This window comes from Tupaia chinensis, unplaced genomic scaffold (genome assembly GCF_000334495.1).
Source record: "Tupaia chinensis unplaced genomic scaffold, TupChi_1.0 Scaffold144682_1, whole genome shotgun sequence".
In the NCBI taxonomy this organism is placed as follows: domain Eukaryota; kingdom Metazoa; phylum Chordata; class Mammalia; order Scandentia; family Tupaiidae; genus Tupaia; species Tupaia belangeri.
Genome location: NW_006204543.1, coordinates 988,046 through 1,002,414, shown reverse-complemented (window position 1 = coordinate 1,002,414; position 14,369 = coordinate 988,046). Strand labels below are relative to the sequence as shown.

The following is a 14,369-nucleotide window of genomic DNA, read 5'->3' as shown; positions in this document are numbered from 1 at the left end:
ACAGTCAGGTCAAACTGGGTCTTACTGGGTTAACACGCTGGACCTCAGTTCGATGAAGATGACGGTTGAGATTTTTCACTCATTTTGTTCAGATTTCCAAGGAATGTATATTTAGGGGTCATCATCGATCCATGCATAATTTCTGTCTCTCGAAATTGAAGGGGGCTGCAAGGTTGACAAAACAGGCTTACCGGAAACAGAGACGCAGCAAAATGTGACAGGCAGTATTCACAGGACGCCTACATTTCCAGCATAACCAGGCACCTCTCAACAGGAGGACGCTCCCTCCTCAACATCTCTTTCATTTCGTAGAGTGACCTGCAACAGGCAGTGACAACTCAAATGTGCTTCAGCAGCACAGACAGGCTCTCCAGGCACCAGGACAATGCACTGTGTCACCTAGCTGAACACATCTAGCCTGTCACTGTCACGTGCTCACACACGTATGACTCTCCGCACCCAGGCATCCATTTTCGGTCTCACAGGCATCAAATGCTCGTCTCTGTACCCCAGAGCCGCTTTCCCAGATACAAGGCTGCTCACGTAGGCTTCTCATGCCTGCAGGCACTACCACGGTCCCGCACACCTCTACTGCATATGAAGGCTGGAGTTCTGTGACCTGTGGGCCTCACCTCTGAGAGCCATCTGGCCAATCATGCCATTTAGTCTTCCTCTTCACACATTAGTGAATAAACAGCACGTTCACTGTCAGTGTCCCCGCAGGGGCAGACACAGGGCTATAAACTGAGGACCGCCTCACCATGAGTTCTCTCAGCATCTCACATGGCATCTCTTCCTCATCACACATTAGAGGACGAAGAGCATGTCCACTGTCAGTGTCCCCGCAGCAGCAGACACACAGCTATAAACTGAGAGGTACCTCGCCATGGGCTCTCTCAACATCGCACGTGGCATCTCCAACACACTGTCCAATGGGCCACATCTGCCCACCCTCAGTATAAAACATGGTTTGCAGCACCTCTCATCTGCACCACCCCACACACAAGCCCTCGTCATGGAGCCCAGGAACAATTCACGTCACCGCAGTAGTACACTAGGGACTCACAGAAGACAAAAACACTGTTGAAGATAGGGCAATTTCCATTGATTCATTTGACATCTGACCAAGTGCTAGCCTCCAGCACCACCTTGAGTGTCAAAACTGCTCGGAATTTGTAGGCTTCGCTAGCACGGAACATAAGAAAGAGAAACGGCCTCCAAACCAAAGGCATTGCAGTTCCTAGGACACAACGTTGTGATTACTACGTATCTCAGAATATCTGTGATCAGCCTCAGCCTCTAAATCAAACACCTTTCCACACAAGAACCTGCTAATGCTAGCTCTTTATGAAACAACACAAAAAGAAACTTGTGCACCATGGGCAACAGCAGGAGCGATCCTGCCTGATGCTAGCCACACGGAATGCTGAATAAGTCACAGAAATGACAGGACAGGTTTCCACGCAGCTCTCCGATGTCCTGCCAAAGGACACCCTCGTCTTCATCCCAGCTGCATGGATAGAAATTTAGGTTTTCGAAGGAAAATAATGTCTAGCTGTTCAGAGAAACACCTTTCAATGTACAACAGACAGAATAGGGAACAACACACAATTGCCTGCCACGTCAACACCATGGCTGGGTGGTGGTAATGTGACAATGACGTGCACAGACACCACACCGAGATAAGTATCCAATTCGAGGTCCAGAACACTCCGGAAGACAGATATGGACGAGAAAACGGCTCTAAAATCTGGGCCCATGCATCCCTGCTGCCTTACCATCACACTGCCTCCAGGTAGACATGGCGTCTGTGAAGGAAACCTGCAAGATGCTCAAGCACTCAGACGTCAAAGGAGAAGGGCACTCACATAGTGTGTGGACACCTGTTTCTCGCTTTCACTCACCACAGAATCATGTGCATGTGTGCCCAAGATCCCGAGGATAATGAAGGAGAAGGGACTGTGATGTGGTCATCCACACTGAGGGCTTATAGCTTTCTTTCTGTCTCTCTGTCTCTTTCTGTCTTTCTAACGAGTACATGTTCCCTATAGCAAAAATCTCTTCAAAAATTGAGTAACTTTTTTTAAAAAATTTAAAATACCTTCCACGGCTCAAGACATCACTCTGCTTGCCAAGACTCAACAACGCTTCAGCAGGGAGGCCTCCTCCGGCCTTCATGGCATGGCAACAGCTATGTACCAGCACTCTGTCTAGAACCGAGGGCATTCCGTCAATCTCTGCCAATCAGGAAGAAGACACAAGCAACTTTCCAGACCAGACCTTGAGCTCTAAATCGGACCCAAAAAACCCATCTTCCTTAGGAGATGGGGAATACGAAGACCATGTAAGGGGCAGACAGGTGCAGAGACATAGCTCCACACGCCTTCTCCTTGTGGCCACACACTCACCTAATCTGGGAGACTCCGTGTGCAAGGCCCGGTCAGGCCAACAGCAGCCATTTCAGCAAGCTGTCTCCTGGGCAGGGAGTCCCAACTGCAGAGACTAATGTACCCCAGGCACAACACCTCCTCAAGCAAGAGGACCCAGCTGATGCCACCAAGCGAACCATCAGAAACTGTCCCCCTCTCTCTAGTCCCTGTTGGAATAATGTGCAGGACCTCAGTTCGATGAGGACGACGGTTGAGATTTTTCACTCATTTTGTTCAGATTTCCAAGGAATGTATATTTGGAAGTCATCATCGATCCATGCACATCCTCCATCTCTAGAAATGAGAAGAATCTGCAAGTTTTTCAAGGTGCAGACTTACCAGTACGTGACAAGCTGCATACCACAGGAGTCTGGGGCTTTCAGCACCTCTGGGTACATAGCAGGATGCTCTCTGCAGACAATTCTCTTTCATTTATAAAGAGCCACCTAGACTGGGGAGTGAAAGACAGGGAAGTGCTTTGGAAACACAGGAAGGAACACCAGTAACCAGGGCAATGTATTCTGTCACCTTGCCCTACGTACATTTAGTCTTCACTGCCGACACCTGCTTACGCGTGTCTTCTCTACGTACCCAGCCACACGTTCTCATTCACAAAGGCACCCAGGGCTCATGGATACACAACACATCATACACACAAGCAACTCCCTTGAACCACACCTCCCACACACACAAAGCTCCTCAAGTAAGCATCAATCCCTGCAGACACCACCATGATTCCTTGTCTCTCTACTGCATAGGGAACAAGCTGCAGTTCTATGGCCTGAGGCCCACTCCTTTCCGTAGCCATCTGCCAAATTGTGTCAAATGCTACTCCCCACCATAGAGAAGACACCAAGCAGAATGTTCACTCTAAAAGATTTACCCAAGAACCAGCCTACGGTTGAAAACCCAGAATATCCTGAACACAAATTCACTGTCAACTCAGCTGGTACCTCTTATGGACAGGGCAGGGTACGGAAACCACTTTCTCTTCACACCTATACTCAAAAGCTCCATCACAGATCCTGGAAAAGATTAACATTGCTGACTAACAGTACTACAAACACAGAGAAGGCAGACACGGTTCAGTTCAAAGAGCATTGTCCATTGATCTATCAAGCGTTACAGCTGTCCAGTGCCTTGCCATAACAGGGAGCCTTAAGTCCAAAATCTACCTAGAATTTGCTACATCCTCAAGGATGGAGTAGGGATAGCAAACAGATCAGAAAGCACAGAATACAACACACCTGCTAAAACCATAACACCACAATTGCCATATGTCCCAGAAAATATGCCACTCAGCTCAGTTGCCAGGGCAAACATCTCTCCCATGGGCCTATGAATTCTGGGGCCTCCACTAGAACAAAGCAAAATTTAAAGTATTTTCCAGCATGAACAGCAGGAACAATCTACCTGAACTTAGCCACACAGGACATTAAGATATTAAATGAAAGAGGGACCAGTAGTTAACGTAATGGCTATGTCGCTGGACTCCTACGTAGTCGACCGCGGTTCAAGTCCCCGACCTTTTGGCTTCAACTCATGTTGGGCGCGTGTGCGTGTGTGCCCAAGATCCCAAGAGGAGAATGGAGGAGAAGGGATTGCGGCGTGGCCATCCCCTCTGGGGGGGGTGATTTCTCGCTTTCTATCTCTCTCTCTCTTTCTGTCTGTCTGGTGAGCGCACATGCCCTATAGGAAAAAAAAAAAAAACAACCTCTCCAAAAAAAAAAGGATATTAAATGAAAGAAATGATCCAGGGCACGTTTCCACTGGCCTGATCATACCCTTGTTTTTGTCCAAACTGCCTGATGGAAATGTAGGTTTTTGAAGAAAATGACATCTGGCTGTCTAGAAAAACACCTTTCAGTCCACAAGAGAGAACAGTGAGACACATGGAATCACACTTCCCCGTGTCCTATCACCCACAATGGCTGGGCGGCAGTAATGTGCCAATGGTCCACACAAACAGCCACATGATGATAACCATCCAACACAGGGTCAAGAGCATACACATTCTGTAAGAAAAACACTCTAGGGGGAACCAGCAGGTGGCATGGTGGTTAAGGTACAGGACGCTCCCACATGGCCAACCACGGTTTGAGTCCTGGACCTTGTGGTTTGCTTTCTCACTTTTCCTTCCTCTCTGTGTGTCTCTCTAGTCAAAATTAAAATAAATGAATGAATACATAAAATTAAATTAAAAAAAGAAAAACACACTGAAATTTATGCCCTCACTCGTGCATATGCACTGTCTTATCATCTCCAGGCTGACCTGGCATCTCCCACAAAAACTAAAGAATGCTTGGGAACCAGCAGTTAGCATAATGGCTGTCGCTCGACTCTCACGTAGTCGACCGTGGTTCGCGTCCCGGACCCGGTGGCTTAAAACTCACACTGGGCACGTGTGCATGCGTACCCAAGATCCCGAGAGGAGAACGGAGGAGAAGGGATTGTGGCATGACCATCCCCCCTGGGGGGTGATTTCTCGCTTTCTGTCTCTATGTCTCTCTCTGTCTGTCTGGCAAGCGCGCGTGCCCTATAGCAAAAATCTCTCAAAAACAACAACAACAACACCAACAACAACAACAAAACAAAAGAATGCTTGAATATGGAAGATTTTCTAGTAAGAGGAGCAAGCCAGACTTGGAAAGAGAGGCAGGGATGCACTCACTTAATATATACCAAATATCTGCACTCTGTGGCAGAAACTGAAAGAATGAAAGATACAAAAGCATTAAATATATTGTTCTTACATTTTTCCCAATAACTAACTAACTTTTGACTTGAGTAAAAGAAAAAAAAAAAGAATTCTTGAACACCAAAGTAAGAGGGTTTCCATACACTGCAAGAACCGCCGTTTCTCATCTTTTCCTAAAGTACCCTTCTACGGCCGCAAGACACAACTTTGACTGCTATGACCCGAAACGAGGTGAGCAGGGAAGCCACCCCTGATTAGCTTCATGGAGGAGATCCATGAATTTCCAGAACTCTTTCTAAACCACAAACACGCTAATCTTCTCTGTCAAACAGGAAAATGAGGCAAGTGACTGCTGACCTAGGGCTCTCTCAGACACAAAGTAGCCTGTCTTCCATATGTGATGGGAAGTGAGACCATGACTCAAGAAGGCAAAATAACAGGTGACTTGCTGTCTCCTTCCTTGCCACCTGCACTTGCTCAACCCTAGCCACATGGTGCATGGCTTGGTCAGGCAAATGGCAGCCATTTATCCAAAGTATCTGCAGGTCTGGGAGTCAGTTCTAAATGCTCAGAGGCAATGATTGACCACGCTAGACCACCTCCTCAAGCCAGAAAATGCCAGAGGATTGATGGGCTGAAGAGCTGGAAGCTATCCCTCTGTGTCTAGTTCCTGTTGGAATAATGTGCAGGACCTCAGTTCGATGAGGACAACGGTTGAGACTTTTCACTCATTTTGTTCAGATTTCCAAGGAATGTATCTGAGAAGTCATCATCGATCCATGCACATACTTTGTCCCAGGAAACGGGAAGACACTGTTTCTTTGGACAAATGTAGGCTTACCATAAACAGTGCTCCCCAGCACATGGTGGCTGTGCACACAGGGTCTGCAGATCTGGCACATCTGGGTAGTTCGTGACGGGATGACTCTCCACCAAATGGCCATCTCACATTCAATAGAAAGCCACCTAGAACATGCAACGGAACACAGCTGCATGTCAGGGACATAGGATACTAGGAGCAGGGTACTTCCTCCATCACCTGGCCCTACACGCTTTACTCTGGGGGCTTCTCCTCAAACATGCACTTGTCCAAGTGCCATGTCATGCATTTCCACACACATAACTATTGAGGACTTGTCACTGAGACATGGCATTCATTTGAAGAGTGCTCACAAGCCCACAGTCATCACGTCTGCAGTGTTACTCAGGCCTGCACAAATGAGTGCAGAGAGCTGTACGATCCCCTCACACCTTTAGTAGGGATGGAGGGAGCAGGGTTCGTGGCCTTCTGTGACCTGAAGGCCACACCTTTGAATAGTCGCCTGTTACACCGTCCCATTTACCTTTCTCCAATGTACAGAGGAGGCCAAGCGGCCCACTCACTCAGAAAACCTTCTTCAAGGACGTGCACGAGGTTTAAAATCACGGACTACCTTACCACAAATTCTTTGTCATCTGATACAAAATCTTGCAGAAACAGGACAAAGGTCAGCACCTTCCCACGCTAGACGCAATATTGGAACTCACACCACCACACTCTCGCCACACTTTACACCAAAGCCCTCGGAATGGACCCCAAAAAGACGAGTGCTACTGACGAGACACTGAGGACATGTGGCAGGAAGAAGGCACAACACTTCTGAACGAGGGGCACTTTCCATGGACCCTACCACCAAATAGTGAGTCCTGTCCTTAAATACATTGCCATTACCGGAGAATGCAAGTCCCAAATTTGCCTGGAATTTAGCAGCTATGGAAAGGTGCTACGTGAGAGTGTATTACAGACTAGGAAACAGAACGTCCAAACTGGCCATAACAGACACGGTCAAGTCATGTCAGAGCAGTAGGAGCATCTGCTACCATAACAGTACACAGAGGAAAACAGCACACGTGAAAGCTGGCACACTCGCCCACCATGAATAATTAAAAACAAACTTTTGCCTACGTAGAACAACAAAAAACAATACCAAATGACCCTAATACCATATGATATTGACCTGTAAAACCTTAGAAGAGTTTGTGGCATTTGTTCTCTTCGGTTGCTGGAAAAGTCATTGAATATTTTTCTGTTTTTCTATGCAAAAATGCAAAAATTGGGTTGTTCTCCAACCACCCAATACAAAGGTGTTTAATGCCATCCACAACTATATTTTGAAGTAGAGGATGAAAATACAGTGTAAATGTAGTCTAACAATATTTCAGCCACAGAAGAAGGAAAACAAGATATGAATACAAAAGGGCAAAACAGCCTGCAGCATGGATGGCCACGAAACCCTCTGGACTTTTTACAAGGCGTTTCTTCCTGTCAGGGCCACTGACTACCTCAGCTCCTAGACTCCCCAGCCCAGTGTGTGGCTAAGCACATGGCAGGTCATCTCAAGATAGCATTCTGCATGTGGGCAAATCAAGTTGCCACCAGCTGTATCCCTGGTACCTGGTCACTGTCAGCATCACTCCCGTTGGTAACAGTTTCTCGTAAGCAACCTCAGCAGAACGTAACAGGCCTGGCTAAGGGCCAGCCCCTGGATCTATCACCAGGAAATTGAATGTTGGTCTTCAGATCCAAGAAGCCATGAGAACCTGTCCATGAGGGGTGCAATGGCAGCAGAACTCTGCTAGCACCTCATCCAGCACACTCGCCTACTACGACCCTGATGACAGTCAGCACAGAGCAGTGCCATGGAGTGACCCACTCGGCCAAGGACACTGCTATCTGACCACAGATTGCCGTGAGCCTTAAGATGAGAGGCTTGCCCTGCTTGACTCCCTGGGTGCTGGGATGACTGTGTACAAATGTGGGAAGTGACGCTCCCTCCTAGAGTCCCTCCTAGAGGCATTGTGCTGGACCTCAGTTCCGATGAAGGTGATGGTACTGAGTTTTTACTCAATTTGTTCAGCTTTTCTAAGGAATGTTTTATGGGGAGTCATCATCGATCCAAGCACATCCAAAGAGGCCACGAGCTGAGCAGTGCAGGTAGAGCACCGGGTGAGCTGATGACCTCCAAGAGTGTCAGTGCCCAGGACAGCCAGAGCACACCCCACCACAGGACAGGAGCAAACGGCCCACTCCACGAGTACACCCTGGCACACCAGTAAAGGCCTGTGGACACCTAGACACCTCCATGTCCACTGCACGGTAAAAACATTGCCAAGACAAAGAGAAGGCATGCTTACCATCTAGGGTGACCCAACTGTGGTGGTTGCATCCCAAGCACAACTTCACAAGATGGCAGAGCACACAGTCTCCCCGGGAAACAGAGACTTTCCTTCCATGTGCACAGTGAGCCCGTCACAGCACCTCCCACTGAGTAGAGAAAGGACATGTATGCTTGAAAACAAACCCAGACAGGTACACAGTACAACACGTGCATGCAACTGTTGCCTGTGCGGTAGCTCTTACATCTCCCTCTCCTTTGCTCCATTATGAGTAACCAGAGGCCCACAGTGGAGCTGATAGACAGCTGCACAACAGGTGTCAGGGCAGTTCTATGTGTGCACCTCTGTGTGTATGTATCCATGTTTCTTGGTGTGCATGTGTGTCCAACTCACTCGCAGGAGGACATGCAGGTACCCCCAAGACATTAAGGAACTGCCACTCACTGCCTGCCACCCTCCTGCTGTTTTTTTTTCACTGGGGGTTTCCAACTAAAGGATGTCGCCTTTAACCTCTTCAGGTTTCAAAGATATACCAAAGCTGGTGTGTCTGACAGCTATTGCCCATCCTGACACCTCCATGCACATGCATATACACTGTTCCCCCCAGGGTCATAAAGACAATGAACAGTTAGGATCTGTGAGTTTTCTCCAAGACAAAGCACACTTACCACACTACCCACAACCACTAGTTCCAGAAGCCACGACCATGAACAGGTACTCATATGAGTCGCTGGTTCAAGGGCACTAGGGATCACTAAAAACGTGCAACATTCGAGACTACCTACCTCCGGTCTGTTCATTCTGCATGCTATCATGACCCAATGAGACAGGCTAAGAAAAGGGGGGCTTTCCCAACTTGACAGAACTGCCGCAACACCAAGGGCCAAAAAACTCATTCCTCCCCATCGTCCAGGCATGTCACACACTCACGGTGCCTCATTTAAAATGTGCAAATCTGGGCCAGCAGGTGTCTTGGTGGTTAAGGCTCTGGACTCCCACATGGTCGACCATGATTCAAGTCCCAAACTTTTGGCTAAAAAATCATGCAGGACATGTGAGCATGTGTGCCTAAAATCCCAAGAGGAAAATGGAAGAGAAGGGATTATGGCATGGCCATTACCCCTGGGGTCAGGAGTGCTTTCTCATTTCCCTCTCTGTCTGGCTCTCTCTGTGACAAGGATAGATACCTAAATCCTCTACGAGTTTTCCTCATGGCTCCTTTCCTGCCCAGGCCACTAACTACATCAACACATGCACCCCATGACCCGCATTTGTAAGCACATATTCCCTCTGGCTAAAAACATAGACACACAAACAAAACATAACAAAAACATGCAAATCAAGGAACAGAACTGACCAAACATACATGAAGTCCACCTCTCTCAGAACATGGGTGCTAAGGATCTTGCCAAGTAGTACCGTCAGGACTCATTTTCACCTTCCTAAAGTCAACTGGAAGGGAGTCAACGTTTCTTGTGGTCCTTGCCAGGTTCTAAGGGAAACAGACCAAGCCACTGAAATACTTCATCGATCCAAACGAGAAGGGAACTCATGCACAAGACACCTTCAATACCAGTAGACATGAATGTCACCCAACTGGGAAGTGATGACTGTGGCCCTGAGTCTGGGATGTGGACTGGGGGGACAGAATTACAATGGAGTTCTGTGGAGACACCAAACGGCCATAAACTGATATGAACTGTGTATGAAAGAGGCATGTGTCTTAATTAGCAGCATATTCCTGACACATGCTCTCTGGAAAACATCACAGAAGTTCAGGAAAATTATAACCAAGAATAGCTTAAGTTGAGGAGGCTGGCCATCACTTGTGCCCACTGGGCCAAGTGGAGGCATGGAGACAACCAGCCACCCCATGCACAGCACAAGTGCACAAGGGCACACTCAGAATTCCATGCATGCACTGAAGTCCTGCCTTCTGTGCCTCAGCACATGGCCAAGGACATGGGGAGCCAGCACATGACAGGCACCTGCATGTGGGGTGCCTGACAAGTCACCAACTGCTTTGTTCTTAAGGCCTATTCATTCTACCCAGGTCATTTCCATTGGCATTCAGCAGCAAGTACTATACCATGCTACAGGCCAGGCTCTGTATTCTAATGAGGGAAGGGGCCTAGGACTCTGCTCAAGGACAGAGGACACAGGGGACTCTGCATGAAAGCCCATGATAGCAATGCATATCTCTGATGGGACCTCACCAGGTCCAGACCACACATGCACCTACAATCTGGATGACTGTATGGATGCCAAGTGCCCAGAGAGGCCCAACCAGGGGCTCTGCTACTGAGCACATCAAACAAAGTTCCATAGGCTAGGACACTCCCATTGGATGATGCCCAGTTAGTGTAATGCGTGTGTAAAGAGTGGTAAGTGACCTCACTCCTACACTCCCCACTAGAGGCATTGTGCTGGACCTCAGTTCTGATGAGAGACGGTTGTGAGTTTTCACTCATTTTGTTCAGCTTTTCCAAGGAATGTTTTTTGTGGAGTCATCATCGATCCAAGCACATTTGAAGGGATGCCAGATGAACATCACAGGCAGGACATTGGTCAGGCCAATGACCTCACAGACCAGCAACGTGCTGGAGAACTCAACGCCTGCCACTGAGCAAGAGGAACAGCAGTCCACTCAGAAATGGCAGCTCTGCATGCCACTGATGTCCTGTGGGTACCTAGGCCTCCAGAGCCGTCACATGCTAAAGACAGTATCAGTACATCTGGTAAAATCATTCTTACCTTTCAGAGCAATCCACTTGCAACAAGTACAGCCGAGATGCCCAATCACAGGACGGCCAAGGGCCTGTAGTCCTCCCAGGAAATGGAGCTCTTCCTTCAGAGCATGGTGAGGCTGCCACGGCACCTACCCTAAGTAGGGAAATTATATGCACATTTAAGAAATGAGCCCAGAGGCATGGGCAAGTGGCGTGGTGTTTAAGTCACTGGACTCTCACACGGCTGACAAGGGTTTGAGTCCCAGACCCGGTGGCTTAAAAAAAAAATCACACTAGGCACATGTGAATGCATGCCCCAAATCCTCAGAGAAGAATAGAGGAGCAGGGATTGTGGCATGGCCATCAACCCAGGGGGAAGGGGTGATTTCTCACTTTCTCTCTTATTGTCTTTCTCACTCTGACAAGTGCATGTGCTCTATGGCAAAACCTTCAAACAAACAAACAAACCCATGTATACAGCATGAAATACCTCCTTATCACTATCGCCCGGAAGAGCACCTCCCATCTCTCTCAATCACCTCCGTTATCTGAATAACTACGGGTCCTCATAGCACTCTGAAAACCTCGAAACAGGAGTTGGGGTGTGTGTGAGTCTGTGTGTTCTGTATACATGTGTGTCTGTGGTAATGCTTGTGTTGCTACATAAGTGCATGTGCCTGGCTCCTGGGAGGACACATAGGTACCTCAGCACCTGAAGGACTGACAACTGCATACTCCTCTCATACCCTGACATCCTCCCGGGGCACACTAGGGAATTATAAAAGAGGATGTGACCTTTATTTTCTGATGGGTCCTAAAATCCTGAACAAGAGTCTGTGCAACTCGTAGGCACGGTGAATGCTAGACCACGTAACACGTGTGCATACGCTTCCTCCGAGGATCTGTAAGGGCAGCAGTAGGACTGGTCTGTGGGTACTCCCCCAGGTGGTGTGCACTGACTACCCACTAACACCAGTCACAGAAACCTCCACTCGGACAGGACACCAGCCTGACACATGTGCCTAAAAGCACTAGAGCCACCTCTCAAGGGGTGACAACCTTCAGCACACACTCGGCCTCCAGACCACTGGTTCTCTGTGCCCCCACTGAGCGAATGAACAGAGTCCCTTGTGGCTTTTGTCCTTGAGCTCTGTTCCCTGGTTAGGTCACGTGGCCCAGCTGCTAGCCAGACCTGGTACTTGCTGCTGAGTTTGGTGAGGGGAGGTCGTGCTGACGGAAATACAGACAGAATGAATAGGACCAATGACTCAATGAGACATGTTCTAAGAAAACAGTGGTTTACAATCAGGACGCGCCAGGATCAGCACTGATGGCAAGAAAGGCTCATCCCCAACCCTGTCATGGCATGCCTCACCCCACATGCCTCACTACACAGCCTTCACAGAATGTGCAGTCCCAGAACAGCTCACTTCATGCCTGCAACACGGGAACAAACACAGTCTTCATGGGAATTGGCACATGTGCACTGACGAGCTCTCCAGGAACACGACCAGTACTAATCTCCATGTGGGGTCACAGTTTCATGCAGTCCTTGCCATGCTGAGACAGAGAACGGGCTAAGGCAACTGGAGCACTTCACCAACCCAAATGAGGACAGCTTGACACACAGAGCACCTCCAATATGGAAAGACGCAGAAGTTACCCGATGAGAATGGCTATCCATGTCTCTGAGCCAGAGATTACAGAGTGGGAATGGGACTAGGAGGGACTTCCATGGAGGCCAAGTCCCACACAAGCTAAGCACGCCAAAAGCACATGAATTTTTTAGCAACATTTCCATGACAAGACCTCTCTGGAAATCAGTACAGAGAATAAGGACAATTAATTCTCTGAGAGGCTGAAGCCTAAGAGGCTGCCAATTGTGGGTACATTTGTAGGCATGAAGGAGGGAACCGTGTAACCCCTCAACCCTACCCCAAACATCTGAAGTGCAGGGGCCTGTTTTGGGAGTCCCATACACACACTAAAACCGTACCCTAGGACAGAACACTCTGCTGCCCAGAGACATTCACTGAGTACCGAGATGGTCTGTGGCATGGATGGCCACCTAAGCCCTCTGTGGCTTTGCCAAGGCTGTCATTCAAGCTCAGAACCATGAGGCACCTCGATGCCCAAACACTGTGACCCAGCACTAGGCTGGAGATAATGCTGGGCCACCTTGTGGCAGGCTTCTGCATGTGGGGCAGGACAAGAGGTGCTGCCAGCTGTGCCCTCTGTGCTGCTCCACTCTGGCTCCCAGATCTCAGTGCCTCAGCAGCAACTACAGGTCATGCAAAAGGTTGATTCCTGTGTCCTCACCAGGGAAAGGAGGACCCTGGGTCCTGCTTAACTACACGAAGAACTCTACTCAAAGACCCAAAATGTAAACAGTGCTATGTGAGGAGCTCACCCATCCTCTGACTCAGAAGCCTGGCTGCAAAAATGCTAAGTCACCAGAGGGGGACCAGTCAACCAAATCCTTTGCTACCAGGTCACCTCTGGCTGAAGACATGTGTCTGTGTCTCTTGAGATGGGAGGTCACTGAATCATGACACCGGGTTTGGTAGGCAAACTGTATATAACTGGAGTGACCCTCACTCCCAGAGTCTCTGTTGGAGGCATCATGCTGGACCTCAGTTTCGCTGAAAGCGATGATAGGGAGTTTTTACTCGTTTTGTTCAGCTTTTCCAAGGAATATTTACTGGGGAGTCGTCATCGATCCAAGCACATTTGAAGAGGCCGAAAGCTGAGCACCACGGGCAGCGCACTGGCAGGCCAGTTACCTCAAGGACCATCAGCACTTTAGCCACTGAGCAACAAGAACAGACACTCAACTTGATAAGAATGACTCGGCATGCCACTGAAGGCATGTGGACACTTAGGTCCTTTAAGGTCCACATGCTAAAGACAGGGTCAGCACACAGGGCAAAGTATGCTTACATCCAGGGCAATCTGCGTGCAGCAAAAGCACTCCAGTCCACGGAATCAGAGGGCTACCAAGTGTCCAGTCCTCCCAGGAAATGATGCTCCTCCTTCAGTGCTTGCGGCCAGCCCACCAGGGCACGTCCCACTGAGTAGGATTGAGAAACCATATGATGCTTGAAAAATGAACCCAGGTATACAAGAAAAATGTGCACGTCATTGATGCCCACAGGGAGACACTCATGTCTCTTACCATCATCTGAGTCGCTTTGGGTCCCCACTGAACTAGGTGGGTAGTTGTAAAAACAAGTGTTGGGATGGCTGTGTGTCTGTGTGTGTGTTTTTATCTTTGTCATACCGTGAGAGCCATAGGAGGACAAATGGGTATCTCAGTATGCACATAACCCCCACTGTGACTTCTCCTATGCCTGCCAT

General features: G+C 48.7%; 1 long non-coding RNA gene and 6 other non-coding genes across 7 annotated transcripts in view; all 7 read right to left on the bottom strand.

Annotated features, from left to right (window-relative positions):
- Positions 1 to 39: 39 nt before the first annotated feature.
- Positions 40 to 131, bottom strand: LOC114005854 (small nucleolar RNA SNORD116). The gene has a single exon (XR_003547655.1). It is a non-coding gene; the product is annotated as a small nucleolar RNA SNORD116 (small nucleolar RNA).
- A 2,483-nt stretch (positions 132 to 2,614) lies between these two features.
- Positions 2,615 to 2,706, bottom strand: LOC114005871 (small nucleolar RNA SNORD116). The gene has a single exon (XR_003547668.1). It is a non-coding gene; the product is annotated as a small nucleolar RNA SNORD116 (small nucleolar RNA).
- A 93-nt stretch (positions 2,707 to 2,799) lies between these two features.
- LOC102471984 (uncharacterized) overlaps positions 2,800 to 14,369 on the bottom strand; it is a 13,762-nt gene continuing 2,192 nt past the window's right edge. The window contains exons 2-4 of the long non-coding RNA XR_003547641.1: positions 11,038 to 11,166; positions 8,302 to 8,431; positions 2,800 to 2,880 (exon numbers count right to left, since the gene is read on the bottom strand). This is a non-coding gene — a long non-coding RNA (uncharacterized LOC102471984). The remainder of the gene's footprint in view (positions 2,881 to 8,301; positions 8,432 to 11,037; positions 11,167 to 14,369) is intronic.
- Positions 5,816 to 5,906, bottom strand: LOC114005857 (small nucleolar RNA SNORD116). Its single transcript, XR_003547658.1, has one exon. It is a non-coding gene; the product is annotated as a small nucleolar RNA SNORD116 (small nucleolar RNA).
- Positions 7,971 to 8,064, bottom strand: LOC114005862 (small nucleolar RNA SNORD116). The gene has a single exon (XR_003547663.1). It is a non-coding gene; the product is annotated as a small nucleolar RNA SNORD116 (small nucleolar RNA).
- LOC114005858 (small nucleolar RNA SNORD116) lies at positions 10,712 to 10,803 on the bottom strand. The gene has a single exon (XR_003547659.1). It is a non-coding gene; the product is annotated as a small nucleolar RNA SNORD116 (small nucleolar RNA).
- LOC114005861 (small nucleolar RNA SNORD116) lies at positions 13,641 to 13,734 on the bottom strand. Its single transcript, XR_003547662.1, has one exon. It is a non-coding gene; the product is annotated as a small nucleolar RNA SNORD116 (small nucleolar RNA).